At 40.8% G+C, this 16,585-nt stretch overlaps 1 pseudogene; it reads right to left on the bottom strand.

The window, feature by feature from the left end:
* Positions 1 to 688: 688 nt before the first annotated feature.
* Positions 689 to 16,349, bottom strand: LOC111528077 (annotated as a pseudogene).
* Between the last annotated feature and the right edge of the window lie 236 nt (positions 16,350 to 16,585).

Genomic DNA, 16,585 nt, shown 5'->3' on the forward strand with positions numbered 1-16,585 from the left:
CAGAGGTGGCTTCACCTCTCTTCTCATTCCAAATCCTTCACAAGGGCTTCTCGTGGGGGCTCTGCTAGCCAGGGGTGCTGGTGGGTGCAGCTTCCAGGCTTCACAACCCTCCTGATGCCAGGAGGCTGAGAAGGGGCAGAGCAGGGTTCTGTGGCCAGAACATCAGGAGCCCAGCACCGCTATCCAGGAGGGCTCCTGTTCTCTTAGTAAGATAAGATATCTCTGGGTTTGAGGGGTTTGGCATTGTTTACAGAAGCAAATGGACAATTAGATAAAGCAGTGACACTAGCTTTGCGTGGTCCTGCATGTCCTTTAGCCAGAGCATGGGAAAGGCCGCCCTGATATTCACAGAGCAGCCATTCCTGCCTGCGCCTGCCTGGCCTGCACCTCCCTCACCTGCACACGCAGTGCCCTGTGCTGCTGCTCTGCGGCCACCGGGCTCTGATTCACCTCCCCACCCGCCATTGCAGAGCTGCACTTACTACGCAGAACTGAATCTTCAGTCTTGTTTCCTAATCACTTCTTCCAACTTTCCCTCATCCCTACGTGCTATTTTTCCTATTGGTGTCGCTTCTCACCAGGTCTGTAAAAATCTCGTCCCACCCATTACCAGGCTGGCACAGCCCATTTTAATTGAGCAGTTGGTGGACTTGGTGCTCTCTCTTCTCGGTTGCAGGCTGTTCCCAGCTCAGCTGCATTGAGGGAAGAGCAAACACTCAGGTGGTCCATACTCAGGTGTCCCATACTCATGTGTCCCAAACTCGAGTGTTCCATACTCAGGTGTCCCATACTCCAGTGTCCTATACTCGGGTGTCCCATACTCAGGTGGTCCATACTCAGGTGGCCCATACTCAGGTGTCCCATACTCAGGTGGCCCATACTCAGGTGTCCCATACTCAGGTGTCCCATACTCGGATGGTCCATACTCAGGTGTCCCATACTCGGGTGTCCCATACTCGGGTGTTCCATACTCGGGTGGCCCATACTCCAGTGGCCCGTAGCCTTGGTATTACTCTGTACAGGTTTCAGTTTGTGGTAATGAGTCATCCCCCACAGTGAGTATATTGCTCTGAGAATTTCTCTGCTTAGATAATCTCCATCTCTGCCCTGTTAGTGCCACTTGCCCTTATGCTGATGCTCTGGGCATTGCTGTCAGCAGAGTAGCCTAATCTCAGAAACGCGTCTGACATCCTTTCTCTGAACGACGCTGCTTGTTTCCCCTTCTTAGTGATTTGTCTTATCTCATCTCTACCTTCAGCTTTTTCCTCGTCTTCTCACGTATTATTTTCTGCCCTTTATCCTCTTCAGAAATACGACTTCAACCGCCTCTAGAGATATTTAGACATGAAATTCCAGTGTATACTGTGAATCCCTAAAGAGGGGCTGATGGGAACTGAAGGTTGTTTTTTATTTCTTTGAGTCCCTGGTGACTACGCTGGTGATGGTCACACAGGGACCCCCGGTTTGTTAAATGAGTAAATGAGCTCAACTCCCTGTTTTCTCCTCTGCGGTTCCTACAGTGCTGGAGGAAAATCACGTCGTTTCGCTGACTGACTGAATATCCATTTACAATTTCCATTTTAAACTGGGCCTTTAGTCCATCACTGATCTTTTACTTATTCCAGTTTGGCACTGTCTCTGCCTGTGTTCCCTAGAAAACCTGCTCGAGGCAAATAGGAGGTGCTATGCCTGATGATGAGTGCAGCTCAAACACACAAGTGAGGGACAAAGAGGCAGGGAAGGAGGGCCAGCAAATCAAAGGGAGTGTCACTGAGCTGGTCACAGCGGTGTCCCTCAGAACGTCACTAGAGAAGGCACCAGAAGGTACTGCTGCTCCAAACAGCCCATCCAGAGAATGGAAAGCATCACAATTTATCTGCTAGTAACTGTCTTCCCTTGGTCAGACTTCACCCGTGGGGTGTCACGCCCCTTCCACTTCTGGGCACTACATATATGGACATGGAGAATGTCCTGTGGCATTGTGGACTTTAGAATTGACAAAAATCCCTGGTGAAGATGGAGAGAGGTGCGTGGCCCACGCATCAGGTGCAGTTTACGAGGGACGTCCTCCTCCTTGTTGCACAGCAGCAACCACCTGGTTCCAGGACCACAAACCAGCTCAAGTTCCATCCAGGGACTTTCTGAGCAGAACACAAGCCAAGGGCACACATCTAGGCTGGCACAGGAATGAGTCTCTCTTATTCCCACAGGGGCTTTCACAAGTTATTATTATTATTATCATCCCGTAACAGCAAAGCCTGATTCCCGTAGCTGTGTAAGGAGCAGGTGCATATTCAGATTTCTATGATTTCCAAGGGGAAAAATCTTATATTTATATTTTACAGTATACTTTTATGTAAATGTGAGTTTTATGGCCAAAAAAAAAAAAAAAAAAAAAAAACCAGTGAGTGGGTTTAGATAATATATTACACTAACTTTGAAAATGAGACAGAGAGTTATAAAAGTAGAAAGTCTTGCCCAAGGCAATAGGGCAAGAGTGTTTTAGTGAAAAGAACTTTTGATTGGAACCCGAAAGACTTGAATTTTAGTTGAAGTTCCATAGCCTACTTTTATCACTTTTTTAACTCAGAAGCACTAATATCCAAAAAAACCGGGCATGACGGACTCATCGATGCTTTGATCTTGTAGTGGCCTCACATTATACACCTCACCAACTTGTGGAAGTTTATGTGTTTTCACAAATGATTAGGAGAGAAAGAGGGTGAGAAAAATTTGGATTACTTGACTTAGTACTTTTATGTGTTAGAAGCAAAAGAAAGCCCGTTTTCTCTATGTTGGAAACATCAATAGGTTGAAATTGAAGAAAAGTCAGATTCCCACTAACAAAATACATAAAAACAAGCTCTTTCCCTTCTTCATCTTCTCTCTAACAGCAAACCATTTTGGCTTATAAGTTGCAATATTTTACGATATTGAAAGTGTTATTTTTTACATATAAATCCTATCCAGTGATTGTCTTCAGGTTGAAATACGTCAATTAAGATTAAAGACCAAGGTTTTTTTCTTCAAGAATATAGTCTTATGCCACATTTCATAACTAAATATTCTGTCAGAAAATTACAAAAAACTGTGTTCAAAAGTAACTGAATCTAGTAAAACTAGTCTGCAATTGCTAACAATACTGGTCTTAATGCTGTAAAAGTATAAAGAAAGAAATGAATGGAACACCATGAAAATGTTGGCCTCTTTCAGTTGCCAAGAAATGATGTAGTTTTTGTGTCTTGAAAACAAATAGTTTGCTCCTTTCTTGGTGCAAATAGTCATTTAATAAGAGAGTTATCTCTGCACGTCCAAAATAGATTCAGTTAGTTCCCATTACTCAAGTTGAATACAGCAAACCATTCATCCTGTTTGTCTTTTGATTTTCTCGCCATCTCTCTGCATTTACATCTGCATTGTAACTTCACTAGGGGTGACCTTCCACAGTCAATCTTACATATAGGCTGTTTTAAGCGTTTCTTAATAACAGTTTTCCAGAATATCTTAATTTCCTAGCCAAAGAAAAATAAAGTAACATAAAATAGCTCAGGCTTCATGCCAGCATCAAATATGGGTGTAAATTAAACTGCTTAGTTGGCAGCCAATTCAGAATTTTTTTCTTGATCAGGATGAGATAATTAGCACATCTGCAAATCATGTAATTTTTATTATCTGTGAAGACTTTGCCACAATGAATACATCATTACCTGCACAAATAGGAAGGGAGAATGCTGCAATTCATTTTCTGAGCTGCTATGAGTGAGGAAGAAAAGCCAGCTGACCTTATCTTTTTCTTATTATTAGCATTGCTGAAACAATTTAAAAGCAGAACCAAACAAAAATAAAAATGTAGACTGGTAACAAGTTGGGAAGAGTTTATTATAAAAGGGACTTGTAATTACTTAAAGAGTATACTGAATAGAAAGGCCTGTGGCTTAAAAGTGAACAACATGAAGTAATAGGAAGTTCCAGACCTGCCCATACTCCAGGAGATAATGAGAGAAGAAATATAAAGTGAGGAACTAGGCTTCCTTAGAAAAATTGAGCTGCAGAAAAGGAATATATTTACACCTTGACAATGAAATATGCAAAATATCTCCTTAAGTTGCTGATAAAGGTCACAAGGGCAGCCTCCATAGTAGAGTGGAGCCAGGAGCTTAGGGATATACTCTTTGATCTTGCAACATTATTTATCTTTTTATGAATATTGGCGTTGTGATAAATAAAACTGTGATAAGGATGATGGCATTCTCCAATTTGCCAGTGGGCTATTTTCCAAGATTGTTTGGATAACAAAAGCCTAATTAAAGGGAATTGTGCAGTTGTGTTCTGACGTTGGGTGTCCAGAACACAGAAGCAGCCCCATGCTACATACCCAATGGCACCCATGGCTAGAGCGGGGAGATCCTGAAGTGTGCCCAGGTGAGTGGAGATGGAGAGGCCTGGAACTTAGGGACTGAGGGTTATGGCAGGTAGGGTTTTCCTCTAAGAAAAACCTCAAGGCTCTCCCTTGGTCCTGGGTCAGCTCCCGGTTGTATTCCCACCCTTCATTTTTCCTCGAAAGGGCCATGGGGGCTGGTCCGCCTGCTCCTCTTTTCACGGCTGCCCCCTGAAACTCCCAGCCGTGATTCTCTACACTTTGGCCGGCTGGAGAAAACAATTTGGTGGGTCACCTGCCTTTCCTTTGCTGAAGAAGCTTAAAGCTCTTTTGCAATTTTATATCCATTTTTACCCGTAGCAACATTTATTCTTTGAGCAGCTGCTTTTGAGGACATACTGTGTTCCAGGCATGTAATTAGACAGTAGTGACATAAAGATGAGTGAGTTCAGTGGCAAAGGCGTTCTTCTCTCCAGAAGGAAGACAGTGTCAGACAACAGACAGACCACAAAAATAACACACGACATTTTATCCTACCTGTTAGAATAACTACTACCAAAAACAAAACCAAAAACCCGAAACTAACGGGTGCGGGGGAGAAATGGAAAAACTGAAATCCTTGTATGCTGCTGGTGGGAACTGAAAATGGCTCAACGGCTATGGAAACATGATGATGATTCCTTGAAAAATTAAAACTGGAATTACCATATGATGCAGAAATTTCACTTCTGGATATATACCCCAGAGAAATGAAAGCAGGATGTGGAAGAGATATTTGCACATTTGTGTTCAGAGCAGAATTATTCACAATAACCACAAGGTGGAAACAATTCAAGTGGCCATCAGTGAATGATTGGATAAAGAAAACGTGGTATACTCATGCACTGAAATAGTATTCAACCTAAGAAGGAAGAAAATTGTAATATATACCATAGCACGGGTGAACTTTGAGGACATTATGCTGAGATCGCGCCACTTCCCTCCAGCCTGGGTGAGACAGTAAGACTCCATCTCAAAAAAAAAAAAAAATATATATATATTTTATTCATCATAAAAAAAGATATATATATATATCTCATTTTGGACCCAGCAAGGAGGCAGGAGCTACCTATACAACACACAAGATTAATAAGAAGATATTTGTAATGTAGAGGTTTTGAAAGAGGTACTTTTGTGAATGCAAAGCATTGTTCCCAGGAGAAAAGACACTACACCAAAGGTAACTCTTTTTTGAGACACAAAAACATCAACCAGAAATGTGGCAAGAGAGTTTTAGCAACACTGAACTTAAGGCTGGTACCTGATTTGTTTTTGACAGAGTTCTCCCTGCTTTTTTGGGTCAGTGACTGCTTTTTCCCACCACTGCTGATGAGTTCATTTTCCTCACTGCTTGCGTTGACAGATTCACACTCTTCTCCTGGCTTGTGTGTGGCACGTACACAACGTCTCGCTGTCAAGCCAAAGTCTGCTTTTTCACGATGGATCAGCCAAACATCACTTCTTATACACACGACTTCAAGGGAATCCCAGTACTCAGTTTACCTTAAATTTTAATATAAACATTCCATTTTACTCATTATAGAAACAAAGACATAATAATTTATAAGTAAATTAGGACACGCAAACATGCAATTGAAAACAACCACAACAAAAACCCTTTAGTATAAACAAGCTTCATTTAAATGTTCTTAGATTTCTCATTGGTACCACAGTGGGTATCAGTTGAGAGCCTCTCATGGTCTTTCTAGTTCTAAAGCTACGTGAGTATATTTCTCATGTTAAATTATTTGGAAGCCAATGTCTTTGGCTTCCAAACACTGGGATTTCTGTTTTTCAAATGACGTTCTAAGATGTGAGTTGATTGGCAGCTTGAGTAACGTGAAAGATATTAGAGTATTTGGAACCCATTGTGCAGCGACTCTGGTTTCTGTTCTCACTTTCCTAAAAGCGTACCTCAAGCCACAGCCTTGAAGGAAGCCATGGGTCGTGTTTTGAGTATGTTTGATCCCCTCCACCTGCCTCCCATCCCCTGTGAACATCTTCCCAGAATGCTCCACCACTGAGACAAACTGGAAGCAGTGAAGTGACTTCAGATTCTGAAAAGCACTGCCCTGCCTGGCAGTGAGAAGGCGGCACATTCTGCAAACTCAAGGGGTCTGTAGTTTCAAAGAAGTGAGGGCTTCTTTTTTTTTTTCTCATTTTTTAAAAATTTATTTATTTTTTATTATACTTTAAGTTCTAGGGCACATGTGCCCAATGTGCAGGTTTGTTACATATGTATACATGTGCCATGTTGGTGTGCTGCACCCATTAACTCGTCATTTACATTAGGTATATCTCCTCGTGCTGTCCCTCCCGCCTCCCCTCACCCCAGGACAGGCCCCGGTGTGTGATGATCCCCTTCTGTGTCCAGGTGTTCCCATTGTTCAGTTCCCACCTATGAGTGACAACCCTGACAAAAACAAGAAATGGGGAAAGGATTCCCTATTTAATAAACGGTGCTGGTAAAACTGGCTAGCTATAAGTAGAAAGCTGAAACTGGATCCCTTCCTTACACCTTATAGAAAATTAATTCAAGATGGATTAGAGACTTAAATGTTAGACCTAAAACCATAAAAACCCTAGAAGAAAACCTAGGCAATATCATTCAGGACATAGGCATGGGCAAGGACTTCATGACTAAAACACCAAAAGCAACGGCAACAAAATCGAAAATAGACAAATGGGATCTAATTAAACTGAAGAGCTTCTGCACAGCAAAGGAAACTACCATCAGAGTGAACAGGCAACCTATAGAATGGGAGAAAAATTTTGCAATCTACTCATCTGACAAAGGGCTGATATCCAGAACCTACAAAGCAAAGACGGCTTCTTTTTTAGAGTGGATGAGATCACCTGCGCCATGGTGAGAAAACGAAACGTGGATGATTCATTCAGTTTTGCAAGGACAGAGTCCAGCCTGAGGAAGATAATTGAAAGTCTTCTGGTGACAAACGATCTTATTTCCAAGTCTGATTTAGTGAGTGGCAAATAACCACAAATGTGATCCGGGTTTTGCCAGCACAGATCTCCTCCCCCAGTGATAGGAAGATGGCTGAGCTGCGGGAGGCTGAACAGCTGCATCTTCCCCAAATTATCCACATTAGCTTTCACGAGGCTGCCACTTGCTAAGAAGGAACGGCTTCCAAAGCAGCAAACACAACTCTCACGTTTTGCTAGTAGTTTACTAGTAGTAGTTCACTAGTAGTAGTTCTAGTACAGATGCTCCTCCTTGACATAACGATAGGGTTACATCCTGACATCATAAGTGGAAACTATACTTAATATACCTCACCCACCGAACATCACAGGTCTCGCCCACCTTAAATATGCCCAGAACACTTACACTGGCCTATGATTGGCAGAATTATCTCATGAGTATTGCATACCTCATGTCATTCATGAACTGTGGGGTGCAGTGTTGGTTGATGCCCCTGGATCGCCCGGCTTCCTGGAAGCTGGGGCTGGCCGCCCCTGATCTGCCTCATGAGGGTCTTCCTGCCACATGCTGCTAGCCCAGGCAAAGAGCACAGTTCAAAATGCGGTGTCTATTGAATGCGCATCACCTATGCACCATTGTAAAGTCAAAAAATCTTACACTGTAGGGTTACTAGTATTGTACTAATCATTCTACACTATTTGGAAATATTTGTACTTGAACACTGCTAGAAATAAGAAAGTGCTGGTGATCTTCGTTTGTAAAATAAAATTGTCCCAATTAAGAAGGAAAAAACAAATTTATTATTACTGTATTTTGTTACTATGTGGGATTATTACTGTAATAATTAACATTATTATTGTTTCATAATAGCCAGCTTTAGGCAGTATAAAAGCGTGGACTGTATTAGCTAGAAAACCAGGTTTTAAGTCTACACTCTGCCTTTTATTATCTGTGTGTCTTCAATTTACAGCTGTCCCTCAGTACACCTGGGGGACTGGTTCCAGCACTGGGTCAGCCCTACAGAGCCCACAGAAATTAACAGCTTGCCCTCCTTACATGTGGGTTTCACATGCCCTGAATATTGCATTTTTTGATCCATGTTTCACTGAAAAAAGTTGACCCACATAGTTTAAACTCATCTTATTCAAGGGCCAACTGTTTTTTTAAATAGAAATATAATTTTATTTTAAGTAATAAATGTATTAAAGTATGAAAACAATATTAGTTTTATAAATTCAAATTACAATTCAATCCTGTAATAACACAGATAGGAATGGGCTGGACAGGGCCAATACTTACGTAGTTTTTCTTTGGTGTTTTAAGACCAGAGTCCTGTATAATGCCATGCACACAGGGGACCAGACAGGATTTGACCGACAGTGAAGCTTAACTCAGATTATAGTGTAGTGGTGCTTTTAAAAAGGATTTTATTATTAAAATTAAAATAATGGGCTGAAAAAGTTCCCCCAGATTCATTAAGCTTAGCACATAATATAAAGTCCTCTCTCTTTCTTCTTGCACTGCCAATCCTTTCAAATAAGCATTCTGTCCCATAGCCTCCATTCTCAATCCATGCTCCCCTTAGCTCTCAGAAATCTGCCTTTTTCTCTGTTTATTTGTCTGAACCTGAACTTGTTTTCTTTTTTTTTTTAAATTTGACTTTAATTTCCAGGATATAAGAGCAGAACGTGTAGGTTTGTTACGTTTGTTATGTAAGTATACATGTACCATGTGGTTTGCTACACTTATCAACCCGTCATCTAGGTTTTAAGCCCCACATACCTTAGCTGTTTGTCCTAATGCTCTCCCTCCCCTCACCTCCCACCCCCTGAAAGACCCTGATGTGTGATGCTCCCCTCCCTGGGTCCATGTGTTCTCATTGTTCAACTCCCACTTGTGAGTGAGAACATGCGGTGTTTGGTTTTCTCTTCCTGTGTCAGTTTGCTGAGGATGAAGGCTTCCATCTTCATCCATGTCCCTGCAAAGGACACAAACTCATTCTTTTTTATGGCTGCATAGTGTTCCATGATGTATCTGTGCCACATTTTCTTTATCCAGTCTATCATTGATGGGCATTTTGGTTGGTTCCATGTCTTTGCTATTGCGAACAGTGCTACAATAAACATGCATGTGCATGTGTGTTTATAGCAGAATGACTTATAATCCTGTGGGTACATTCCCAGTAATGGGATGGCTGGGTCAGATGGCATTTCTGGTTCTAGATCCTTGAGGACACATCACACTGTCTTCCACAATGGTTCAACTAATTTACATTCCCCTCTATGGAGTAAAAGCATTCCTATTTCTCCACAGTCTCGCCAGCGTCTATTGCTTCTTGACTTTTTAATAATCACCGTTCTGACTGGTGTGAAATGGTTCTCATTGTGGTTTTGGTTTACATTTCTCTAATGATCAGTGTTGTTGAGCTTTTCTCATATGTTTTTTGGCCACATAAATGTCTTGTTTTGAAAAGTGTCTGTTCATACACTTTGCCCACTTTTTGATGGGGTTGTTTTTTTTTTTTTTTCTTGTACATTTGTTTAAATTCCTTGTAGATTTTGGATATTAGACCTTTGTCAGATTGGTAGATTGCAAAACTTCTCTCCCATTCTGTAGGTTGCCTGTTCACTCTGATGATAGTTTTTTTGTTGTTGTTGTGTGGAAGCTCTTTAGTTTAATTAGATCCCATTTGTCAATTTGGCTTTTGTTGCCATTGTTTTTGGTGTTTTAGTCATGAAGGCTTTGCCCACGCCTGTGTCCTGAATGGTATTCCATAGGTTTTATTCTAGGGTTTTTATGGATTAGAATTTTATGTTTAAGTCTTTAATCCATCTTGAATTAATTTTTGTCTAAAGTGTAAGGAAGGGGTCCAAGGTCAGTTTTCTGCATATGGGCCAACTGCTCTTAACCTTTCTACGACTCAGTTTCCTCATTGTAAAGCGGGAGGAATGACCTGTCTTTGGCAAGCAGATTGTAAAGTTAAAATAATATAGTGCCAGTGAAATGTCACATTCATGGGCGTCTAAAAAGTTGCAATGGTTTTAGCAGCCCTAGAAATGTAATTCACTCCTGTAGTTTAAAATGTGTTATTTGCCTATTAATCTTAACTACTACCCACTGGCTCACAGCAGCTTGAATCTAAATAAAATAGCTTGGAGAAATTCATTGCTTATTTTAAAGTAGTTATGACTTTTGTCAACACAAAACTCAGATATTTTGTAAAGTTAGTTAAGACAATGTTGCTTTTACTCAAAATTGCCCGGTGGTAGCCCGTCTTTTTTTCCAGGCAGCCTGCGTTTCTATAGTGGTCCCACGCCCATTCGCTCACTCTGCTCTAGCTGCCCAGGCCTCCTCACTGTTCTTCACAGGCTTCCTCTCAGAGGCTCTATGCTTGCAGCTCTGAGGTCGGGAACTCCTTCCCTCAGGTGGCTCCATGACTTTCTCCCTCGTGTTCATCGTGTTAAAATTCACACACAGACAAATACACTCACACATATGCACACACTCCGGTCTCCATTCATACCTCATTTTCTCTTCAGACCCCATGTCCCCATTACACATCCTTTGCTAACAGGCTTCATTTGTTTACTGAGTGACTGTCCCCTCTCCTGAAATGAGTGAGGCAAGAGCAGGATGAGCATCATTTTTGAGATATTCTTGGATCCTTTGAAAGTTATGTTAAACAACTGACTCTCCCAAACTGGGATGTGCTCACCCTGTCCATGAGGACTGATTTTTTTTTATTATTTATTTATTCATAGACCAGGTCTCACTCTGCCACCCTGACTGGAGTGCAGTGACACAAACATAGCTCAGTGCAGCCTGGAGCCCCTGGGCTCGGGCAATCCTGCCATAGGCGCAGGCTACCACGCCTAGTTTGAGAGCCTGGCTGCATTCTCAGTGCTGTATCTCCAGGGTCTGCTTTACTGTAGAGTGCCTGGTAGGTGCTCAGGTCATATGATATTGGTTTTTGAATGAATGAATACATTTTGAAGCCTGACTCCAAGTCTATGTCATGTCTTGCTTCTGCTTTGCTTCCCTGATGCCTTTCTCTCTTCAATCCATTCTTCTCATTGCTACCTAAGCAATGAGTCACTGTACTGCCAAAAAAAAAAAAAAAAAAAAAAACAAAAAAAAAAAAATAGTGGCCGCTATCATCTCAATACTTAAGCAGAAAGTCCAAACTACTTACTGTGGCTTCCAGATCCTGCCACCCTCTTGGCTTCTCACATATCCATTTCAGGCACATTTCTCAACCCTTGTTCCTGAGACTCAGAGCTTTCAGTCACTTGAAGTTTCCTGAAGTAGTAAGACCTTTTATGGAGATACCTTGCGCAGGACTCTGTCTGCCACCAAATATCACTTTTCGTCTCTTAAGTTTGCAAATTCATATTCATCCTTCAGATCTAGTTCACAGGTCACTTTGCCAAGTCTTTGAAGTGCCTAAGTATTTTGTTTTGTCAGAGAGATTTTTTCTACATTTTAAAAGAACAACCACTAATTATTTCTATGTTTGTTGCAAGATAATTTATTTTAAAATGCCTTAGCCTTCTACACGTGTAAATTAAGTTTAATTCTTATTCTAGAAATTACTAGTTTGTATTTGAATTATGTTAACAAAGACTTCACACTCTAGATATATCTACGGCAAGTAGGTCAAGTCTCATCTAGATACACAGCAGAAGGTTTGTTAATTAGCATAAAGAACGCTAGAAATAGTTCTCCTTTTTTCTTGACAAAATAAATGGTGCTCAATATGTATAATTGTCTGAGAAAATGTCGTGGACTCTGACATTCCTGTGTGAGCAGAATGTGAAGCCTGGCAGGATCACACTGTAATGTGGAAACCTAGCAGGATCACACCTGTAACGTTGCATCCAAGTTCTTTGCAGCTATTGGGTCTCTTTGCCCTACTCTTAGGCAGGATTGCTCTGCCTAATCTAACTCAGAGGTTAGTGGATCCCAACATTAGAATGTGATTGTGCTTTTCCTACAATAACCTTTTGTGTGAAATGCTTGTCAGGGTGTTTACAGTAGAGCACAGGAGATCATTATGTTAAAAAATACATAGGTTGCATGACTGTGTTGAGGCATTTATGCTTCTAAATGTTTGAATTTGTGGTAGACTTAGTCTGCAACTGCCTTTATTATAACTTTTTACCTAATTTAAGAGGTTCCAACCAGCCTGTCATTGCTGAAAGCAACAAATGTTTACAAAGAACCCCACAGATGCTGACCACATTGGCTTCCGTCAGTCTGACGTGGTGTGATAATGATGTAGTTATGCACCAAGGTCAGCTCTGCCCATGAGGATTGTGAGCTCTCAGATGAGCCTTCTTCTTATCTGTGCTCATGGAGGTGGACACATTGGTGGGTTGACTCAGCTGATGTTTGTTATGTGGATGAACAGATGAAATATAAGACCTTTAACATTAGAGACAGCTAAAGCCAATGCAACCTAAAAGATTTAAAGATAATACAATTGGTAGAGTGATGGTTTAACCACTTGTGCTGCCTGGGATTTAGGAATTTCCCCAGGATACAAGAGATTCAGTGCAAACACCAGGACAGTGCCAGGCAAACACGGACAGCTGGTCAAGCTGACAGGCCTTCTTTTCCCTTACTTAAATAATTACTCATGTTAAAAAATTTTAAAGCATAAACAAAGTTGACAACATTTTGCAATCTTTCTCAATAAAAACTCTTAATTGTTTACCTATAGAAGGAAAGTTTCTCAACATAATAAAGGCCATTTATGGGAAACCTACAGCTAATATCATAATCAACAGGGAAGAACTGAACTCTTTTGCACTAAAATCCTGTACAAGAGAGGGCTGCCCACTCTCACCACGTGCCTTCTACATAGCACTGGAAGCACTAGCAAAAGCAATCAAAAGAGGAAAAGAAATAAAACACATCCAAACTGAAAAGGAAGATGTAACATCATCTCTGATTGCAGATGGCATGATTCTATGAGTGGAAAACCCCAAAGATTCCAGAAAAAACTGTGAGAACAAATACCTGAATTCAGTAAAGTTGCAGAATACAAAATTAACATATAAATATCAGTAGCATTTCTTTTTTTTTTCTTTTTGACTCATTTGTATTTGTTACAACTTTAAGCAGAATGTGACTCAGGCACTTCCCTCCACGAGACTGGCTCCGGGTTATTTTTAAACAGCTTTATGATATGCTCAGGTTGGCTTATAACTTTGCTCCTCCAAACAATCCTTTTCTTTGGAAAACAAGGCCCAGGGAGAGTTCCTTCCATCAAGTGGCTTCAGTTTAAGCTGTTTCTAGGGGATTAGTACATGCAGAATTGGCAACTACAGGGGATGAAAAGCTCAAAAAGTAGATGTTACAAGATGTAACAAACACTTTTCCTCTAAACATCAAGGTATAGCTCAGGAACACTTCGATAACAAGATTTGGTCTACTAAGGAATCTGGCTTGATAGCTAAACACTTTAGACCACAAAGTTAACATCATGTTACATACATCTTACAACACATCTGTTAAAATAAGCCAATGTGAAACTAAGAAAGCATTGCTAGCTCTGCTTTAGTGCCTAAGGTATCACAGCATCACTTAGAAGTAGACAGAAATCTTATATTTCCCTTAAAGTAATTTTTATCATGCCATATGGACTATTTAATGTTAACAAAAATAAAGAAAAACATCCTTGAAAGTATATTCTCAGAGGAACTGTAGAGTACTGAACAGGGAAGTCATCCATCAGCCGGAGGTTGTTCTGCTTTTCCATGCGTGCTGTGTCATCATCTCCTTCGAGGGGCGGCATTTCTTCAGTTGCAGCTGCACTGGTGTCATCAGCAGTAGGGTCATCTTCATCAATACCAGACCAAGTTTGTTCTTCTTGTAGATCCTGTTAGTGTGTGTCTGGGGATCTTCCAGACTGAAGTCAGAAGACAAGAGCGCAGTTTCATAAAGCAAGATGACCAGATCCTTCACAGACTTGTTGTTCTTATCAGCCTCTGCCTTTTGTCTTAAGGTCTCAATAAAGGAATGGTTGAGGTTTATCTCCAGGTGTTTCTTTGCTGCCATGTAACCCATTGTTGAGTTGTCTCTTAGGGTTTGAGCTTTCATGATTCTCTCCATGTTTGCTGTCCAGCCATATGTGCTTGCGACAATACAACATGGAGACGTCACCAATAACTTTGACACAATCACCTTTTCAAATCTTTTCTCCAATATGTCTTTCCTGATTTTGCAGAGGTTCTCAAACTTTGTGTGTTTTTGTTTGTTTGTTTGTTTGTTTTTTACCTCTTCCTGTTTCTTTTTCTCTTCTTCATCCTCTGGAAGTTCCAAGCCCTCTTTGGTGACTGACACTAAAGCCTTGCCCTCAAATTCCTTCAGTTGCTGGACACAGTACTCATCATTTGTCTCGATCATATAGATCACTTCCAAACCATGTTTACAAAGACGTTCCACAAAGGCTGAATTAGCTATGTGGTCCTTGGTCTCACCTGTGATACAATAGATATGGTTCTGGTTTTCCTTCATTCTTCATTTCCTTCATTCCTTCATTCCGGTGCAGTAGTCCTGGAGAGAAACCATCTCATCACCAGAGGCAGATGTGTAGTATCTTAGCAGCTCTGAAAACTTCTTCTGATTTTGAGAGTCTCTGTGTATTCCAAGCTTTATGTTTTTAGATAACTGCTCATTGAACTTCCTGTAGCTCTCTTTATCGTCTGCCAGTTCAGTAAAGAGTGCTAAGCATTTTTTGACCAAATTCTTCCTGATAACTTTCAAATTTTTGCTTCATTGCAACATCTCACAGGAAATATTTAGAAGGAGATCCTCCGAGTCTACCACCCCTCTGATGAAGTTCAGATTTTTCAGGGATTAGCTCCTCACAGTTATCCATGATGAGAACTCTGCATGCATACAAATTGATGTTCTTTTTCCTTTCAGTTTCCCACAGCTCAAAAGGAGCACGTTGTGGGACAAATAGAAGGGCTCTGAATTCCCACTGTTCTTCAACTGAAAAATGCTTCACTGCCAAGTAATCTTCCCAGTCATTGGTCAAGCTCTTGTAGAATTCTCTGTATTCCTGATTAGTAATGTCGTCAGGATATCTGATCCAGATAGACTTTGTTTTGTTGAGTTCTTCTTGATCGATGTACTTTTCCTTAATCTTTTTCTTCTTCTTGTCACCATCTTCTTTTCTTCTTCTCCTTCATCAGAACCAACATCTTCAATTTCAGGTTTGTCTTTGGACTCTTTCTCTTCTTTTCCTTTTTCTTCTCCTTTATCTTCCTTTTCTTCAGCCTCATTGTCGCTGACTTCTTTATCATGTTTTTTCTCCACAAAAAGAGTGATGGGATATTCAATAAACTGAGAATGTTTCTTCACAATCTCCTTTATTCTTTGTTCCTCCAAGTACTCAGTTTGGTCTTCTCTTAGCTGTAGGATAACCTTTGTTCCATGACCCATAGGTTCATCTGTGTCTGTCCTCACTGTGAATGATCCCCCTGCTGAGGACTCCCAGCCATACTGCTCATCCTCGTTATGTTTGGTGATCATTGTTACTTTCTCAGCAACCAAATAAGCAGAATAAAAATGAGCACTGAACTGGCCAATCTTAGAGATATGTGCAGCAGCCTGCAAAGCTTCCATGAACAGTTTGGTCCCAGACTTTGTGATATTTCCAAAGTTATTGCTCAAGTCAGCCTTGGTCATTCCAATTCCAGTATCCACAATAGCGAGTGTTTGATCTTGTTTGTTTGGTATAAGGTTAATATGCAGCTCTTTCCTAGGGTCTAATTTACTGGGATCTGTCAAACTCTCATTCTAGATTTTGTCCAATGCATCTGATAAATGTGAAATGAACTCGCTCAGAAAGATCTCTTTGTCCAAGTGGAAAGTATTGATGATCAATGACATCAACTGAGCAATTTCTGCCTGAAAGGCAAACGTCTCAACCTCCTCCTCCTCTGTCGGTTGGTCTTGGGTCTGTGTTTCCTCAGGCATCTTAGCTAAGGGACAGCATGGGCTCCACAGTGCAGCAGCACCAGGACGCTGAAGCAACTCTAAATATCAATAGCATTTCTATACACAACTAACAACTTAGCTGAAAAAGAAATCAAGAAAACAATCCCATTTATGATAACATTAAAAACAAAATGTTGGAATAAATTTAACCAAGGAGGTAAAAACCTGTAGGCTAAAAAATACAAAACATTAGTAACATAGATTGAAGAAGATAC

This window comes from Piliocolobus tephrosceles, chromosome 3, assembly GCF_002776525.5.
Source record: "Piliocolobus tephrosceles isolate RC106 chromosome 3, ASM277652v3, whole genome shotgun sequence".
Taxonomy (NCBI): domain Eukaryota; kingdom Metazoa; phylum Chordata; class Mammalia; order Primates; family Cercopithecidae; genus Piliocolobus; species Piliocolobus tephrosceles.